This window comes from Macaca mulatta, chromosome 3 (genome assembly GCF_049350105.2).
Source record: "Macaca mulatta isolate MMU2019108-1 chromosome 3, T2T-MMU8v2.0, whole genome shotgun sequence".
NCBI classification, from domain to species: Eukaryota; Metazoa; Chordata; class Mammalia; order Primates; family Cercopithecidae; genus Macaca; species Macaca mulatta.
In genome coordinates, this window is record NC_133408.1 from 103,042,401 (window position 1) to 103,061,213 (window position 18,813).

The following is an 18,813-nucleotide window of genomic DNA, read 5'->3' on the forward strand; positions in this document are numbered from 1 at the left end:
ATAAAAGAAAACATAGCCTGGAAAGGTGAAATTATTAGAATATGAATACTCACAGGATTGAAAGACTATAGATTTTGTGGTGCGATGTTTCCCAGCCTGTCCAGGGGAAATGCCGGGAAAAGGCATTATCTGTGAGGCCAGAGGCCAAGGTTCTGGTCCTGGCTCTTTTGATATTTGAGAAAATTTATTTTTAGATGCCATGATCTAAATAAGTAGTAGTTCTGCCTACAGACTAGAAAATCATGGCCACAATAATAGCAGCTCACATTCTAGGGTGCTTACCTTGCTCCAGGCTCTGTACCCAGCACTATATTTGGCATTGCCTCATCTTCATCCCGTGATAACCTTAACAAGAGAGCGTATGATTATCCTCATTTTGCAGGTGAGAAAACCAAAGCACATAAAAGTGATGTGGCTTCCCCCAGCCTACATGTCAAGTGGCGGAGCTGGGGTGCAAACCCAGGAGTCTGATTGCAGTGCCCAAGCACTTTGCCACCATGTACACCTACTGTGTATGTGGCTAGACAAACAAGCTAATCCAAAAAGCAGATTAGGGAAGAAAGACTCCCCTTATCAAACACCACATGCCCTCAACCAAGGGAAAGTTCTACATGGTGCCTTTATTGTATTATCCAACTTTCTTCAAAAACTGGCTCTCCCAGAGGTTGCACTTGAGTATCTGAACATTTTGGACAAAGTACCTGCTGTGACCACACACACCTGCATTGAACAGAAACCCAACATCAATGGTATAACTAAATCAGGGTCTGTTTCTCTTGCATACCAAGCACTCCAAGCTGCATGGCTGCCACACTGACTTGAGGACCTGTAGGATGGGTTTCTCTTGGCTTTCCAGGCTGCCACCCTTAAGAGCATTGCTTTCATCCTCTTACTTGAAAGACGGATGCTGTAGTTCCTTACACCATTCAATATGGAGTGATTGCCACGTGTAGCTATTTAAGTTTAAATTATTTCAATAAAATTAAATTAAAAATTCTGCTCCTCAGTCACACTAGCCACATTTAAAGTGCTCCATAGACACAGGGGCTAGTGGTTACTGTATGGACGGTGTCAATGGAGCACATTTCCATCATTGCAGAGGTCTATCAAAGAGTGCTGCTCCAGACAGCACATCTGCAAGGGTAGCAGGAAGATGAGGAAGGAGAGAAAGCAACTGAGTGCTGAAGCCGTTCCTTTTTAACAAGAAAACAATAACTTTCCTGGCATCCTCAACCAGCAGAATTTTGCTTTCCTCCCATTGGTCAGAATTACATCACTGACTACTCCTAAATATAAAAGAGCTTTGTTTTCTGGGCCTGTTGCTGCCCTGAACTAAAATGAGCTCTGTGGGTAAGGCAGAGAGGGGAATATATAATTAGCCACATAAGTAGCTGTCTTTTGCCAGCCTCAACATCACGTGTAAGTCCAGCTTTAAACGACGGTTGGGTTTATCAAAACAGAATGGACAAGCCAGGTCATAAACATCTGTCTTTGGACAGCTGTGGGGCCAGGGCATGCAAAGGCATTGAGTACATGATTGTTGCCACCTGGCAGCTCTTTCCATGGGTGAGTGGACAATGAAGCAGGAAAAACGAAATCAAGAAAGAAGGTATCTGTGTCTAGGCTCTGTGTCTAGCCTGTGGGGCCTTCACCATGTTGGAGTTCCAGGAAAACAGACGGCAGTGGGCAAAAGGAGTGGTCCTTATGTGGGGAAAAGGATGCCTGTGGTTTGCCCTACTGAACAATGTGGGCAGGGCCACCCAGCAGTAAACTTAGCTCAAGCTACATGGGCAATGGCCACCTTCTCTGAGGTCACCATGTGGCCTGCTATCGCCATGATGAAAGACTTTCATAAGGAGATGAGCATTTTAACTGGGCTCTGGCTGTGTGTGGCATAGGAAAATTTGCCTAATGGATCCAATAGCAGGGATAGCTCTCAGGACCCCAGTGGGCAAAGCCCTAAAACCTTATAGTAACAAATTCAAGTTTGAGTGGTGTAATGATGGGAGGTAACAAACATGTAGCAGCCTGTGCAGGCACAAAAGGAAAGTTTCTTGAGATTACAGCAAACAAAAGGTGGAGTCGATAGTTGGGAAAACACAAATAAACTTTGCTTCAACAATTTGTCTCTGGCCCGTCTTACAGAAAGATAGAAAATAATTATACATAAACATATAAAGGAAAAAGACAACAAACTTACATCTTCCTGTTTATTGCTACTACTCCTTTGACTGACTTCAGTTTTTCAAAAATGTTTGTTTTTGCTCTTGGTAAAACAAAAGGATGACTTAGTTTAAAATGCATCGGGAGAAAACCAGAACAATGTGTTTGCCCCAAGTAATTTCCATGAGGAAAAGTTATGATGCCTCTTAGTTCCTTCATCTCTAACAGATGCAAACCTATCCCCAAAAAGACATCTGGAGGCTGGAACACCAAACTGATAACACAGGATCGGTGGTCATATTGGTGACTATTTCCAAATGAGGTGATGGCAAAGAGAAGTTTGCATTTGGACAATAAAATCTATTGTTATCCATAACTTTTAGTAAATAAATACCCAGCCCTGAAAGAGTGACTCAGTGTGAGTTGAGGGTTGGGGAGTAGAAAGGAAGGGTTTCTGCCAACCTCTAAAACTTGGAAAACATAAAATATTTAGCTGACCTTAAAGAGACAGAGGCCCCAGTACTAAAGCTTAGACCTACGGCCAAGGTCATAGTTGCTGAATAAGGTAGAGATTGATTCACTTATTCAGATGTATTCGTTTTCTGGGGCTGCCATAATAAATATCACATACTGTGTGACTTAAGCAAGAGAACTTTATTGTCTCATCGTTCTGCAGGCCAGAAGCCAAAAATCTCAAGCAAGGTGTTGGCAGGGCTAGTTCCCTCTAAAAGGCACTATAGAATCTGTTCCATGCTTCCCTCCTAGCTTCTGGTAGTTTACTGGCAATTTGGCATTGCTTGGCTTGTGGCAACAGACCTCCAATCTTTACCTGGCATTCTGCCTGTGTCTGTGTCCAAATTTCTCCCTTTTATTTTATTATTTTATTTTATTTTATTTTTGAGATGGCGTCTCACTCTGTTACCCAGGCTGGAGTGAAGTGGCATGATCTTGGCTCACCGTGGCTCACTGCATCCTCCGCCTCCCGGGTTCAAGTGATTCTCCTACCTCAGCCTCTCAAGTAGCTGGCATTATAGGCATACGCCACCACGCCCAGCTAATTTTTTTATTTTTAGTAGAGATGGGGTTTCACCATGTTGGCCAGGCTGGTGTCAAACTTCTGACCTTGGGTGATCTGCTCGCTTTAGCCTCCAAAAGTGCTGGGATTACAGGCGTGAGCCACTGGACCTGGCCCAAATTTCCCCCTTTTATAAGGACAACAATCATATTGGATTAGGGCCTACCTTAATGACCTCATCTTCACTTGATCATCTGCAAAGACCTTATTTCCAAGTAAGGTCACATTCACAGGTACTGGGTATTAGGATTTCAGCCTCTTCTTGTGGGACACAATTGAAGTCATAACAACAGTTTACCCTAGCCAAAGAGTACTTCACTTCATTTTGTCACTGTGGACGGGACTATGTTAAAGGAAACTTGATGGTGCCACTTTTGTTCCTGGGAAATTACTAACACAGAAAACCAACCCCTCTAATTTTCTGGGTGTTTTCAAGCTTCAATCACTTTCTTTATAAAATTGAAAACGTATTGTTCCAATGTTGTATTCTATATTAGAAATTTCCAATGGCTTTTTCTACCTCCTCCACTTTCTACCCATTCCAGATATCAAGGTCTTGGATTTACCATCTGCTCCTGACAGCACACTGGTTCAAAAGTTTAGTATCTTCCTTAATCCCATTCAAAAACTGGGGAGTCTGGAAACTCAATTCAAGGCAACAAACTTTTATCAAGAAGCTCACTGTGACAGATATTATTCTGGGGATTTAAATGCAAGCTCCATGAGTTTGCCATTTTCATACTGCTAAAAGGATGGTCCAGTATGGCTGTCATTGTTGACTCAATTGTTCTCCGCCCTCACGAGGGGATGAGCACAGAGAAAGGTAAGGAGCTCTGCTTTTAAACAAGTTGCTGCATTTTAGGGAAGCAACAGATTTAGGGAAATTGGGTGATTTCATTTTACGGCCCAGAAATTCCATATTCTCAACCCCAACCACACATTAATATGTTTTTCCTTTCCTGCTACTTAGTCTGTTCCCAAGGGTTCTAGAACATAGATTGGAACTGCCTTCCCTTTACCATACTCTCTTCATTTCCTACCCTCCCCACCCCTGAAATAAATGAGAGAAAAATATTCAAAATTCTTTTCTGTAAAAAAGCCAAGAGACCATGGTCAAACCAGTATTTTAGGAGCTGGTGATTGTCAATCATTATCCTCCTTTCAAAGCTAAATGATCTCAATTTCTTCAACCTTTTTTTCTTCATCTTATTTCATAACCTTCTGATTATCTGTGTTGTTCTCCTGGACTCTGTTTTAATTCTTTTAAATTTTAGAGTTAAAACCTGGATGCTTAATTGACGAAGAGCTGAATACATGTGAAGAATGCTGGAAAGAGCACTAATAGATGCTATGAGATGCGGGGGGTGGATGGATGTGGAATACACACAGTACAAGAATGTAAAATGCCTGAGAAATGAAACACCCGCCATAAGCGCCACATAGCCCTGGCGCTAATTGGACAGGTGTCTTCCAGAAATAGCGTCATGCTATAGAAGGTGCAGGAAATGTTAGCGCTGACGTCTTCTCTGTCACGAACAGCCTTGTGTCAGCGGGGTTTGGGCAGCTTACCAGAAGGATGTCGGTGGCATGACAGGTGAGCTCATGGTCCTCTACTTACAACATAATCACGTTTGCTATGTGACAGCGATTCTGCTACATGGTTCACAGGGAGGTTTGTCAGTCTTGTCGAAGGCTCTCCAACAAGCAACTTGGAAATGAGTGGCGGTAAGAATGTGTCACTGCTGATGCCATCCTGCTGCAAACTCCTTTGGCTCTGAGACACTATCGCAGGCTTAAATTGCATTCTGCAAAGTCTTTTGTGTGCTACTTACTAGAGTCTCACTGCTTTCCAGGCCCACCTTTCCTTGTGCACTCTGAGCCTTGTGGGGACCTGTTTTCTTTCTCCCCAGCCAGTGAGCCTAAGTCCACCCCTCTCGTCCCCAGTCCTCCACTGGGGAGCTGGCAATGGAGGGCTGGGGACAAAGAACCTGCTGAAGACACCACTTCTTATCTTCACTGATCGTGGTATATTTACTTCCTCATTTATTTCCCAGGGTGTCTCTTCATCTTGCTAGTCTTACTCTAATTTCATCCTATCCTCAATACAAATGGTCAAAAATGATTAAAATGTCATCTTCAAAGTCTACTCTTTTTATTTAAACCACCCCTAGTTTATTTTCTATCTTTCTTCCTCTCTCCCATCTCCATCTTATCCCTATACTCCTATACCCACACTCCCCTCCTTCTCAGCATGCGCACACACACACACACACACACACACACACACACCCCTTCCCTTCGTCATGCAATCATTTCGTTCCCCGATTTAGGTCCCAGAGAAACAAAATCTACCTAGTTTTAATCTCCTGTAGCAATCCATTCAAATATTATCCCTAAGTATTCAGGGTTTATTTTGTCATTGTAATCTAGACTGGAGAATAGATTATCCAAACACGTGCAAACTCTTCTTTTCAAGCATTCTAATTTGTAAGCAGTGAACGGGGTGGATGAGGGAGACGGAATCTTGAGTAATAACAGAAAATTTCATGGAAATCCCCAGACGTTGCAGGGAGCAAATACGAAATATAATCAACTCAAGCAACAAACAGGATTTACTGGGAGAACAAAGGTTATGAGAAAGGCTGCACTTATTTTTCATGATACAAACAATTCTATTGACTCTTTAAGTTTTCATTCCAAGACCTTTCAATATCATTCAGTATTTGATGAAGATAAAATGTAACAGGGTCACATGTCATGTCACTTATGATAACTTAGCATTATGGTTGGTTGGGAAATAACACCAGGCATATTAGGCTCACAAATTTGCTTGCTATAAATCCCCAGCACCTGTTTATAATGCACCTTTACTGAGAAAATAGCTCCAATAACATTATATAGCATGGTTCATGAATGCTATTAACCATCCCTATTGCATGTAACAAATTTAAAAGGTTTTTAACTTTACAGAGAATCCATAGGTTTATGAATTGAAAGCCACTAATATAAATCATCCTTGGTAATGAAAAGCGAAAAAAGGCATGATATAATTTCTATTTGTCAAGGTATAATGATGTCACCATCCATTTATCCTCTGCACTTAAAGGTTGAAGCTATTCAACAAATCTCTCCTCAGCCAAATACATCTGGTACCTTAATGGAGGCCACAGCACAGGCTTCTGATTAGTTCACACATCACTCACCAATTAGAATAGAAGGTAAAACTTTTTTTTCTTATCTTGAGCAATTCATTAGAACAATAACCTTTAATGTAGTGACTAATAGTGGGAACGTAAAAAAATAACTGTGTTATGGCTTTAAAATGATCTTTTTGAAGGTCATGCTTATACACTGCTGGTAGGAATGTAAATTAGTACAACCTCCATGGAAAACACTATGGAGGTTTCTTTAAAAACTAAAAGTAGACCTACCTTTTGATCTAGCAATCCCACTACAGGGTATCTACCCAAAGGAAACGAAGTCATTATATCAAAAAGACACCTGCACACATATGTTTATTGCAACACAATTCACAATTGCAAAGATATGGAACCAACCTGAGTGTCCATTGATCGATACTATTCAGCCATAAAAAAGAATAATATAATGTCTTTTGCAGCAACTTTGATGGAGCAGGAGGCCGTTTTATTCTAAGTGAAGTAATCCAAAAATGGAAAACCAAAGACTGTCTGTTCATACCTATAAGTGGGAGCTAAACTATGGGCACACAAAATCATACAGAGTGGTATAATGGACACTGGAGACTCAGAAGGGGGAGGTGGGAGGTGGGTGAGAGATTTTTTTAAAACCACATATTGGGTACAACGTTCACTACTTGCATAACGGGTGAACTAAAATCTCAGACTTCACCACCCTACAGTTCATCCATGTAACCGAAAACTACTTGTATCCCCAAAACTATTGAAATTTAAAAATAAATAAACAAAATTATCTTTTTGAGTAGTTTATAAACTGCTTTGCTTCTGGAGGTGCAATTTTTATCTCAGTCACTGCTTTAATTTATTGTTTCTTTAACCAATAATTCAATTCATCACTAAAAAGACAAAATATGGGATAAGGGGCTCCTGGCGAAGTTTTACCTTAAGGATAGCATATACTTATAGGGCTGTCATGAACAGCTGGGAAGGTTGTTCTCTGTTCAAGCAAAGGCCAAGCTGAAGGGCCAGTATGAGTTGAAATACAGCCATTAATCCAGTCAACAATCCTCAGGCCCTGACATGTGTTCCATTTTCTAGGAGAATGGGGCACACGATATCACATAGATCAGTGGTAGACTTTGTTCTTATGGGGTTCTAGATATCGAGTAATCTTAGGGAAAGCTGTCTTAATTCTGCCTTTATGGCTGCTGACTGTCACAGGAGAATGGCTATTTGCTCTGGGGAATACCAGGCCACTCCAATTCCTCACCTAGGGCTCAATGATGGTTAATTGTGAATCAAACATGCCAAAGGACCCGGGGAAGGACCTAGCATCCTTTAAGTTCTGTCATCTGGTGGAGAAGGTCACTCCTAGCACTCCCCTGGGACATCCATCTATTCTGGTTAGGAAAGTGTTTGAGAAGTGGTTGGGGTAAAAGTAGAGTCCAAGAACTCGAATCTTCAGAAAAAGGGAAATGTTACTCCAGACATTTGAAGGGGAAAATGGGAGTGCAGCTGGAAGAGGAGGAAGGAGAAGTTCTAAAAGGAAAACAGTTAGAAAAGAGAAGGGGGAGCAACATGGCAAATGCTTTATATAGTGCAATGCCACCCACTCCTATAATATCTCCCAAACATCAGTAAAGACTGGAAAAATCACGATACTTGGTACAATAGGGTTCTTGCAAAAAAACAAATACAATAAAGTGATTGAATTCTGCTTCCAGGTCAAGCTAGACCCAGAAAATGAGTCTGCAGGGGCCAGAAAAACTCCAGGGATGTGCCTTTGATTTTTCCAGCCATGAAATCTGCAGTCTGAAAGCAGTCTTAGAACAGGACAGCCCCTACCCCAACATTTGCATTACACTTCCTTGTACTAAAGACAATTGCAACATAAAAATAAACCCTAAGAACTATACATGCACCATCTCACTTACTCCTCCGGGCAATATCACCAGGCAGATGGAATTATTCATCCCATTTTGCACCTGAGGAAACTCAGGCTTATGCACCGCAGACACCAGCTTTAATTTGCCAAATGTAATGTGCCCAGAGTGACACAGTTCATAAGAAGTAGAGCTGGAATTGGTATCCAGTCCTTTCTAAATCTAGAAACCCCATTTTTTAAAAAATTGTAGTAAAATCTACATAACATAAAAGTCACCATTTTAACCATTTTAGAGTGTACAATTCATTGGCGTTTAGTACATTCACACTGTTGTGTATCCATTACCACCATCTAGATCCAGAATCTTTTCGTCATCCCAAAAGAAATAAGCAGCTCTTCTCCATTATCCCCTTCCCCAGCCCCTGGTAACCATTAATCTGCTTTCAATCCCTATGGATTTGCAGAGGTCCTGTCCTTACCCATGTGCTCTATTGCACCCGGCACCGTGATGAAATATGGAAGAGGCCTTAGGGTGCTTGTAGCCATCCTGAACTGAATGAGAGGGACTGAGACAGAGCCAGGCAGAAAGAATATGAAGAGTAATGTGTCGCAAGAGAGGCACTTCTGATAGCTTTACTTGTGAAACCTACATTTTCAATGCCTCGGTCTCCTAGCAACATGCAGGTTAATTTAAGGATGTGAGGGAAGTAGAAAGTATCCATATCCTTAGGTTATGGAAAAGAATGATAAGATTCCCATGTATCTAGTTTGGCAAGCCATGGAGGTGAAGAAATGGAAAAATGATTAAGTGAATGTGAACATACATAGAAAGGCTTGCGAGGGAAAAGAGATGCCCTCCAGGTTATGGAAAATTATTCATGAAAGTGAGAACTTCTAAGGAACACACATGATTAAAAAGTTTTTTTTTTCAAAACATCATTTTGCTTCCCATACTGTTTGGTTGTCTTAAAACTCAGAATCCACTGCCCTCCTGGCTGCAGGAGGGGCACAGGCTCACAGGCTGTGTGCTTGTGGGTGAGCAAGCAAGGGTCCCAGACACTTGGCGGACAGCCCCCCTAAATACAACAAGATGAGAAGGCGCCGCAGCCAGGGCTTTCGACTCTTCACAATTTGCAAAACTACTGGAATTTTGAAAGCGAAGAAATTCTCTCTCTCTCTCTCTCTCTCTCTCTCTCTCTCTCTCTGCCCCTCCCGAACTCCCCCAGGTTCATGGATGGCTTTTGTGGTGGTCATCTCCACTGGGACCGCTATTCAGGTCACTCCAAGAGTTACTCTATATAAGTTTGTGTAAAGTTGAAGCACAAGCAGACATCTTATTCTTGACCCAAGTAAAAAGCTCTCCCAGCACTTACTTGATTCCCAAAAACTCTGGTCCCCTTACTTTTCCCCACGGTTTTACTCTCGGTTCAAACTAAGCTACATTCTTAGGACACAGGTTTTCAACTTCTCTAAAAGAATACGACCCTCTGATTCCACCTTCCATGTCTTCATTGTCTTCTGCCCAACACACAGAAATCCCCGGGTCTCGCATGTCTTTGGTCCCTTCAGCTGTGGCTGCCTGCCCTCCAATGCTGCAAATCAGCCTAGGAACAGCTTCCACCTAGGAGTGAGAGAAGAGAGGAGCATCAGTTCCAGATGGGGTGTAGGAAGTTGGGAGGAAGAAAAGAAAAGGCAGCTTTTGTATGTGGTTACTCAGCACTCAGTGCTTACCTCTGCACAGGCAGGAGAGTGGACTTGATGGTGGCAGGGCCACTGTGTGGCACATAAGCAGGCTTCTGCCAGGGAAGACCTGAATGCCCAGTGATGAAGCCCGCCCTCCTTCTGCATTACACTATCATGTGTGCCTTGTGACCCTGAGCCCTGTCCACAGTGCTTGGCTTGGCTTCCCCCTTTGCTCTGCCAGCTCTCATACACACTTTCTTTATTTCTGTAATGCATTTACAGGCTATAAACAAGGACTCATCATGGGAAACCATTTCAAATCAGAAAGTCTTGATTCAAGTCCAACTCTGCCCGTTACCACGTGACCTCGAGTGACCCTTGTAATCTCTCTTTTAAAAATACAGACAGCAACACTTGTCCCCTCCATTTACGGCACTATAAGCATCTGATGGGATCACACATATGAAAATACATCATAAAACATACATGAACATATAGTGTCTAGTTATCAAGAGTCCAGGTTCTGTGTCTTCCAATGAAGTTGTGATTTCCTTACCAATATTAATTAATTAATTAATTTTTAAAAATAAACAATGACATCTCTTTCTAAACTAGTTTTTAAGCCAAACTATTTACTTTATCCCTTTGCTGTAAATAAAATTTTAAATGCCAACTTGAGTATGCCAAATAATTAAATGTAGGCAATTCTTTTCAGACGTCTGTCTTATTAGCCTCATCCTAAGAACCAAATTCTGACTTATCCATGATGCTATGTGGGAAAAAACCACACCCAACATGGAATTTGTATGGTTAGACAGAAACTGGAATGAGTGTATCTCTTAGAGGGTTAAAGCAGGCTAAAGGCTGCAAAACAACTCAGACTGAAAAGATTGCAGAAAAAAAAGATGTTTATATCACTAAAGAGAACAAAATTCTTGAGCCTTCTGGAAATGCCTTTTTATATACAATTTGTATGCTAATTATAAATCATTAGAATATATTAGATAAAGCAGTTTCCCTCAGGACCTAGTATTTGGTAAAATTTGCTCTTGAAAAACACAAAGTCAGTGAAGTATTATAAAAGCCAAAGTCTTTGCAATGGTCTCAAGAGCTTACATAGTCTGCCCCTACATGCCTTGCAATGTTCTTCCTCGTTGGGTCAGTTCTAGCCACATCAGCCGGGAATCCCTGGTGCTCCTTGATCAGATTCACCTGGAGGCCTTGGCAATGGTTGTTTCCTCCCCTTGGGGTGCTCTATCCATGGACACCCACATGGCTGAATGCTTCCCTTCCTTCAAGTCTTTGCCCACACCCCTTCTCAACTAGGCCTACTCTGAACACACTTGTTGAATTTGCAGCTCTCCATCCTACATTCCATTTGTCTGCTCAATTTCCCATAGTACTTATCACTTTCTAACATACTAAATGATATTTCCTTATTAAATATCTCTCTCCTTGGTAGAATGTAAGCTCCACAGGGCAGAGACTTTTGTCTGTATGGTTTACTACTGTACCCCAGCACCTAGAACAGTACATAGTACGTAGACACTCAATAAATTGTTTTGAATAAAAAGATGCTAAAAATCTTTGGTGTTTGTAACATGGGACTTCAGGGAACTATCTGGAAAGAGAGGTTTCCAGGGACATTACAAAGATCTTCTAGTAAGAAAATGAAAAACAACAGAACAGAAAAATAATGGGACAGAAAAAATAGAACAGAGAAAATGAAAAACAGTTATGGAGACAAAGAAATGGAAGCAGAACTGAGGAGGAAGATACAGCTGAGTCCCCTTTCCCTCATGGAGCCCAAGAAGGCTTTCTCCACATGCTCTATCACGACCAAGTTCAAGGTTGTTCTTTTTCAGTTTTGCTTTCTTCTAGGCTGACTGACAAGGAACTGAGAGTAGAGCTAAAAAGATCTGAAGACTTCTGAGTTGCCTGTTGATTTCTGGAGGTCAGGGAGTGGAATAAATTGGTCAAGAGCCCAGAAGGGACCCGGTAGTGAAAGCCAAACTGGAGAAAATTCTCTCATCATCGTCAAGAGGAGGGCACCTTCACCCCAAAACAGAAAAGGATGGGAGAGGGAAGGGACTGGCTGGCTCTTTGAAGCAGTCACAATGTTCACAGTAAACACCTTTGGGTTAATTTGGCTTATTAATATGAACCCCATCCCATGGGGCTTGCAAAGAAGATGTGTGTAGGTTTGGTAGAAGGAGGAAAGGTACAGAAAGGGGGACTGGGTTGAATGTAACTGACATTCCTTTTTTTAACTCATTCCTAGCAGAATTGGATATTCAAAGTCTTTATCTGGACCACTGTGTTCTTCATGAGTGGACGCAGAAGTGGTACTTTTTAAACAATCTATAATTCAGCATGCCAATGCACAGGTGAGTCTAGTTGGTAAAACTTGAGCATACCTTGATCCAAAATGTAAGCATGACCTTGGAGAAAAATGAAGGAATTAGGTTCCCTCACTTCAAATTGTATAAAGTTCCTTCTTAATCATTAAGATATATGTTAACTTCTTATTTTTCTCTATAAACGTAATCTATTTCCTAAAGCATCCTAATTCATTTCCCTGGGGAGGGAAGAAAAGAGGGCAGGAAGAAGGACAGGGAAAAGGGAAAGAAGGATAAAGAAGCAGGGAAAGAAGGAAGGAAAGAAAGGAAAAATATCATCTATTTTGTTCCTTTGTAATACCACCTTCCCTTGGCCAGGTGTAATACCACCTTCCCTTGGCCAGCTTCCTGCAGGGGTATGAAGCCACCTCTGCAGCAACCTGGCTTCCGCCACAGCCTAGGGCAAAGCTTCAAAACGGAATTGAAACTGTTAGGAAGACTCTGTATCAGTTGTATTTCTCAAAAGAGAATTTAGCAAGATTTACAGACTCACATTCCGCTAATACTTAGCAACTGCCCTCAGGTCAAAAAAATGATCCCAAATAGTTGGGGTGTGAGGCTGATATTTTCTTTGATCAAACACAGCAAGAGACATGCTGTTTCCTTATTTCTTGATACTCTCCGGTCTCATCCACTCCCAATAAGGTAAGCTTAATCCTGTTACACGTTATGGAAGTAGGTTTTCCAAAAGGAATTGTGTTACTATTGATTGCCAGCCAATGAAATTCTCATTGCTCACTACAAGCCTCTAAGATGCTTCTTATGCCACTGCTCTGGGTGACATGGTGGACACCTATGTTCTTTCGGGAGAGGCCACACATTGTAATATAGTCGCTGAAGTTTTTATCTTTTCCTATTAAGCAGGAGTTATTTCATTTCAACAAGCTCCCCCTGGAAAGAGAATATGACAAGTTAAACGACAGTCTGTCCTGGGCTTTTGGGAGCTCCTATCACAACGACTAGAGTTTCTTCAAGCACAGGCCTCTCTATAGATTAAAACATATATCTTAAGCGCCAATGTTAAAGTTAATGCAAAAGTTCAGAGGTGCAAAATAATTTAAATGTGCCCAAGTGGTAGCAATAACATCTCTAAAATCTCAGCAGTGAATTATGGATATTTGGAATATTAAAAATGCAAAGCTAACTCAATTTGCATTTGCAATGCCCCCTAGCTGTTACTGGGGAGGAGGAAATTGCTTTCTGCTGAATTCAAGGGCACACTACTTAGTGCTGTATTTAAGTCAAGGAGGAAAATTACTCATTTTTATTCTACCACTTAACTTGTGCTTATGTAATCTGTCTGGCACTGGAGTCAGTTGTTTGATATTATTTTCAATCACAGAAAGAGAATATATAATTCAGTCATTACACCTTTATTTTCACTTGCTTGGCAATCTCGCAGAGCCTTATTACCACCAGTAAATCCTAGCCTGTCATCAATCAGCGCTCAGCTGCAGGACTCTTCCTGACAGATAGCACCAGCCATCAGTATTATTATTTTTATTTTGGTTAAGGGGTCTGAGGGAAGGGCAGGGCTACATTTGCCCTATCAAAGGGGGCAGATAATGCATTCCTTTACCAGGGACCTCCCCACCATTTGCCATCTCTAGGCCACCTTTCCCCAGCAGGTAAGTTTTCATGTATGCAAAGTAGTAACTAATATATGGCAAAGCAGAAACCCACTGTCAACTGTGTATCTTCTCCCACATTGTTCTTCCTCTTTTCCAACTTGTCCTTCCTCCGACTGCTCCTTTTTGTCTTCCCTGCACACTTACCTTAGTCCATCGCTGGTAAACAAACAGGCATTACCTACACTGCCCATTGGGGCATGACACTGACGTTACTGCCACCACTCCTTGGCAAAAAGACCCTCAAAGAACAGCTCTCCAGCCGAAGAGGCAGCGATTAAAGTTTCTTATGATGGAAACCCAAAAAGAAAGACAATGTGAAGGGCTAGAGTCTGGTAAAGAGGGAATCAGAGGAAGGCACAAATAATGTGGGGCCCCTGGTTACAGGGCAAAGGAGAGGCCACACAGCTAGAGGACCAGGTTGGCCAGAAATTCTATTTCAGAGATGACTCCGTGCTGTTGGTCCATGTCTGCCTGATCTCTGTGATTATGTGTGATAGCCGTGTTGATCATAAGCTGCTTTGTTTCCCTCTCTTCACATTTCCTTGTATTGATCACTTTATCAGGGATCAGTCTTCTTTTTCACTTATCCCTAATAGATGTCATATGATCTATTGCAGTGGCTCTTAAACCCCAGCATTATAAGAACTGTGTAGGCCTCATACTCAGAAATTCTGACTCATTAGATCTGGGGAGGAGCCTAAGGATCTGCATTTTTAATAAGAACTCCTACCCACACCCACCAAGTGGTTCTATGTGTAGTTCAGCATTACTCTTTGTAAAAATGGCGTTTTTTTTTTTTTAAGATGGAGTCTTGCCCTGTCGCCCAGGCTGGAGTGCAGTGGCGCAATCTTGGCTCACTGCATCCTGAACCTCCTGGGTTCAAGCGATTCTCTTACCTCAGCCTCCCGAGTAGCTAGGATTACAGGCACGCACCACCATGTCCAGCTAATTTTTGTATTTTTAGTAGAGACAGGGTTTCACCATGTTGGCCAGGCTGGTCTCAAACTCCTGACCTCAAGTGATCTGCCCACCTCAACTTCCCAAAGTGCTGGGATTACAGGCTTGAGCCACCGCCCCCTGCCAAAAATGGCTTTTTGAAAGCTGCAGAAAAGGAGAATACTGTTGTGTAGCCTAGTCTAAGCATCTTTCCCCTTGCCTCCTTTTTCTTCTCCTTCCTGTCTCTCTCACTCACACACACACACACACACACACACATGCATTCACACACACACACACACACACATGCAAACACTCACTTGCTTTGGTCAATGTGACTAAAAGGTCAAGGTTATCTCTTGGTTGCTGCCTTAAGAAATCAAATATCTTTTTGGCAGAGTGTCATAATCGGCTAAAAACATTACCTCTACTTCCACAAAGAGAAAGAAATTACTCCCAAACATCAAAGATGAGGCACAGGGGATGCCTAGACAGTAGCCCATAAAAAACCGAATTATAGATCAAGACCAGCTTCATAAAAACAATTCCCTTGTTTTTCTAACAAATGAACCATCCTTGGATTTGGTGGTTTGGGACTTGGTAGTTCTATATAGAGCTCTCAGTAAGATGAATACTTGTAATTTAGGGTTATTTTCAAAAGCCATGGAATTTCCTTATATATTTATAATGCATATGAGTGGTGAGACAGAATAATTAGGAGTATCTTAGACAACAGAAAGCTCATTTGGTCCTTGGAATTTCAAGCAGTCTCTGGTCAGATAAGATTTTTAAAAACAGAATTCAGGCTATTGTTTTGAAAAATACATCAGATGGAAATGAGAGTGGACAAATGAGAGATTTATAATCCCACGGCACACAGTTTATAAATTGGCTGCCCTTTTATCTCTGCAGAAAAAGAAATGAAGAAATTCTGCAAACCCCAGAAGAAACAGGCAGGATGTCTAAGTTAAGAATGCAAGGGGAAGGGGACTCCCTATTAAAGCAAAATACTACCCCCTTTGCCCTGCACATATCATAACTTATCTGTTTTATTCCATTTCTAGCTGGGCTTTGCTAGGTGATTTAGTAGTTAGTCTAAATGTGGCCCTAGAAGGAGGGGCAACTACGAAGTGGCTCCCAGCTGTGCACTTCATGAATTTTACTTTCCTCTTGAAAATATTGTCCATATTGTGTCTCAAGATACAAGCGGCTTCCATTGGAGTTATGTAAATCAATTATTGACGAAAAGCACCTGATTTTAGCACAACTGAAATCAAACTCTGCCCCCACCAAAAAAAAAAAAAAAAAAAAAATTGTATAATAAGGGGCTGCCTTAGTTCAAACCCACAGCCACCTTTGAGCCAGCGGCCTCTGTTCCTTCTGCTAGGTCCAGTCTGCCTGTTCCCAAAGCTACTGGTGGCGCTTCTACTTCTTCAGGTGAGAAATTATCCTCTGCTTCTTGGAAGGTCATTGCCCCCATGGGTCTAACGATATACCTATCCTGTAGCAATATAATATCATGCCATCCATACAACAGAAATAATTAATACATACACAAATAGGCTGGTCATTCCACTGCAAGGAAAAAGAAAAGGTTTAGGTGCATGATATAGCTTGGGATGATTCATCACAGAATGTCACTAACGATAGGGCAGTATAATATGGAAGCTGGCCCACGGAGAAATTGTTACGACGTAGGTAACACTGGGTTAAAGCTACAGAAAAATGAAAAAGGAAAAATCAAGCTGTTTAAACATTAAACATTTGTTTAAATATTAAAGTAAAGTTAGCCTGACAGCAAAATCAATATTAAATCAGGCCTGGAAACTGTTTTACGACCTCAAACACCGGGCTTCTTAACTGCCAGTGTCATAAATGATGTCACTTTGCAGCATGATCGTGGCTGCCAGCAGCAGGTCAGAAATGCCAGCTTTAATTTTAAAATGTTAATTTGTAGTGTAATTTACAGTTTGCTCCCAGGGACAAATGTCGCTCTCTGGGCATGAGCCTCCCAAAGTGCTGTTGTAAGCAAAAGGCGTTCTCCTTCTTGATTTCCTCCTATCTTTAACAGCAGGGTTTCACAGGGGCCTGCAGATTCTCCTGGGTTTGAATAAAGTGTAGGAGGACAGTAATAAATGGGTCAAGGTTCTTTTCCAGTCAGTGAAAACATTTTCAAGGAAACACTTCTGGGGTAAAAGGAAAAAAAAAAGCCATAGAAAGCTGTACCTGCTGCAGAACATTCCATGCACAGGCTGGAATTTGCTGCCAACAATATGGCCAGAGTGGGGTTGCAGCAGAGGAAACAACTTCGAGAGGCTTCCTGAACCATGTGACTTGCTGGGCTTATGGACAAAGATTTCCTTTATTCCCCGCCTCGGCCTCCATTCTCCATTCTCCCACCTGAACCTGTCCTCTCTCTCCCAACATACTCCCCTGTTGGCCTTGTCACAAAAGCAGAAATGTCTATGTTACTGACTTCTTTAGTTTGAGACACTGAGGGACTAAAATAAGCTTTGCCAGTGTGCCCTGTAGAAGCCGCTGGCTTCCCCAAAGTGGCACTGCCTGCCATGGGGACACTGCCTTCAGTAAGAAGGGGTGCACTTAGTTTACATTCCCCAGGTGTGGGTTGAGCAGATACAGCATGGGGTCCTTTGCTTATGGTGATCTGGTCACAGCTGGGAGCTTTGCAGTTTAGATGGTTGCCGATGAAGGCCGGGATACAAAGGACCATGGGAAAGCTGAAGTTTGGTGAGTGTGTGTTTGGAGGAGTGGTGATGACGAGAGATTGTGTTTGTCTGCTAGGGCTGCCATAGCAATGTACCACAGATTCAGTGGCCTAAACAGAACATATTGTCTTATAGTTCTGGCACTGGAAGCCTGAGATCAAGGTGTTGGCAGGGCCACATTTCCCCTCAAGGCTCTCTGGAAGCTTCTGTTCCAGGCCACCTCTCCAAGCTTTGAAAGGTGGGAGTCTAACCCCAGCCTCTGCATGGTGTCCTCGGTGTGTCTGTCTCCATGTCCAAATGTCCCCCTTGTGTAAGGATGCCAGCCATATTGAAATAGGAGCTCACCCTACTCCAGTAGGACCTCATCTTAAATTAATTAATTGTGTTTGCAACAGCCTTATTTCCAAATGAGTTTACATTTTGAAGAAGTGTGGGCTAGGATGTCAACACTGAATTTGGAAGCACTGTAACTGAACTTATAACAGTGACAAGCAGAGGTAGGAATCAGGAGGGGTCCAGATAAGGAAACCTGCAGAGATGAGTCCCAAGCAAGAAGGAAGTGTTGGTTGTCCAATAAGCAGGAGACTCAAAGGCAAGACCTAGCTCAGGAAGGAATGCTGCTTGGAACAGAATTCCATCTGCCCATCCTCTTGTGGCAGGCCCTGAGATACCAGTGAACACTCCTCAAACAATGTAGTCATTTATGTTATAATCGTATTTTCTACTGAAATTGGATTGGCATTCATCTTTGTCTTCTGAAAAAAATCAAAGGACCATGAGGAAAAAAAAAACTGAAATATTTGGGAAAGAGATTGGGGTCAATTTATATTCCCCTCCAGAGGCAGAAGAAAGCACAAAAAAAAGTATATGTGAGACCGAGAACCATGCAAGATATGGCACTGTGGTTGCGGCACCGCCACTCGGGAGCACCTCTTCCAGCAAATACACTGTCTTGACCCGAGGTGAGGACATGCCCAGGATGGGAGCCAGGTCAGTGGGAAGCCACGGACCTCCAAACAACTACAGAGAAGAAGGCAAACAAAAGAAGTCGTTAGACACTACATTTGGAATTATGGAAGCTCAGTTGTTACACTCTTGGAAGCAGTTCAGATTTCCACAAATAGCATGGAGTCGCTACATGATAATTTTTTAAGTCA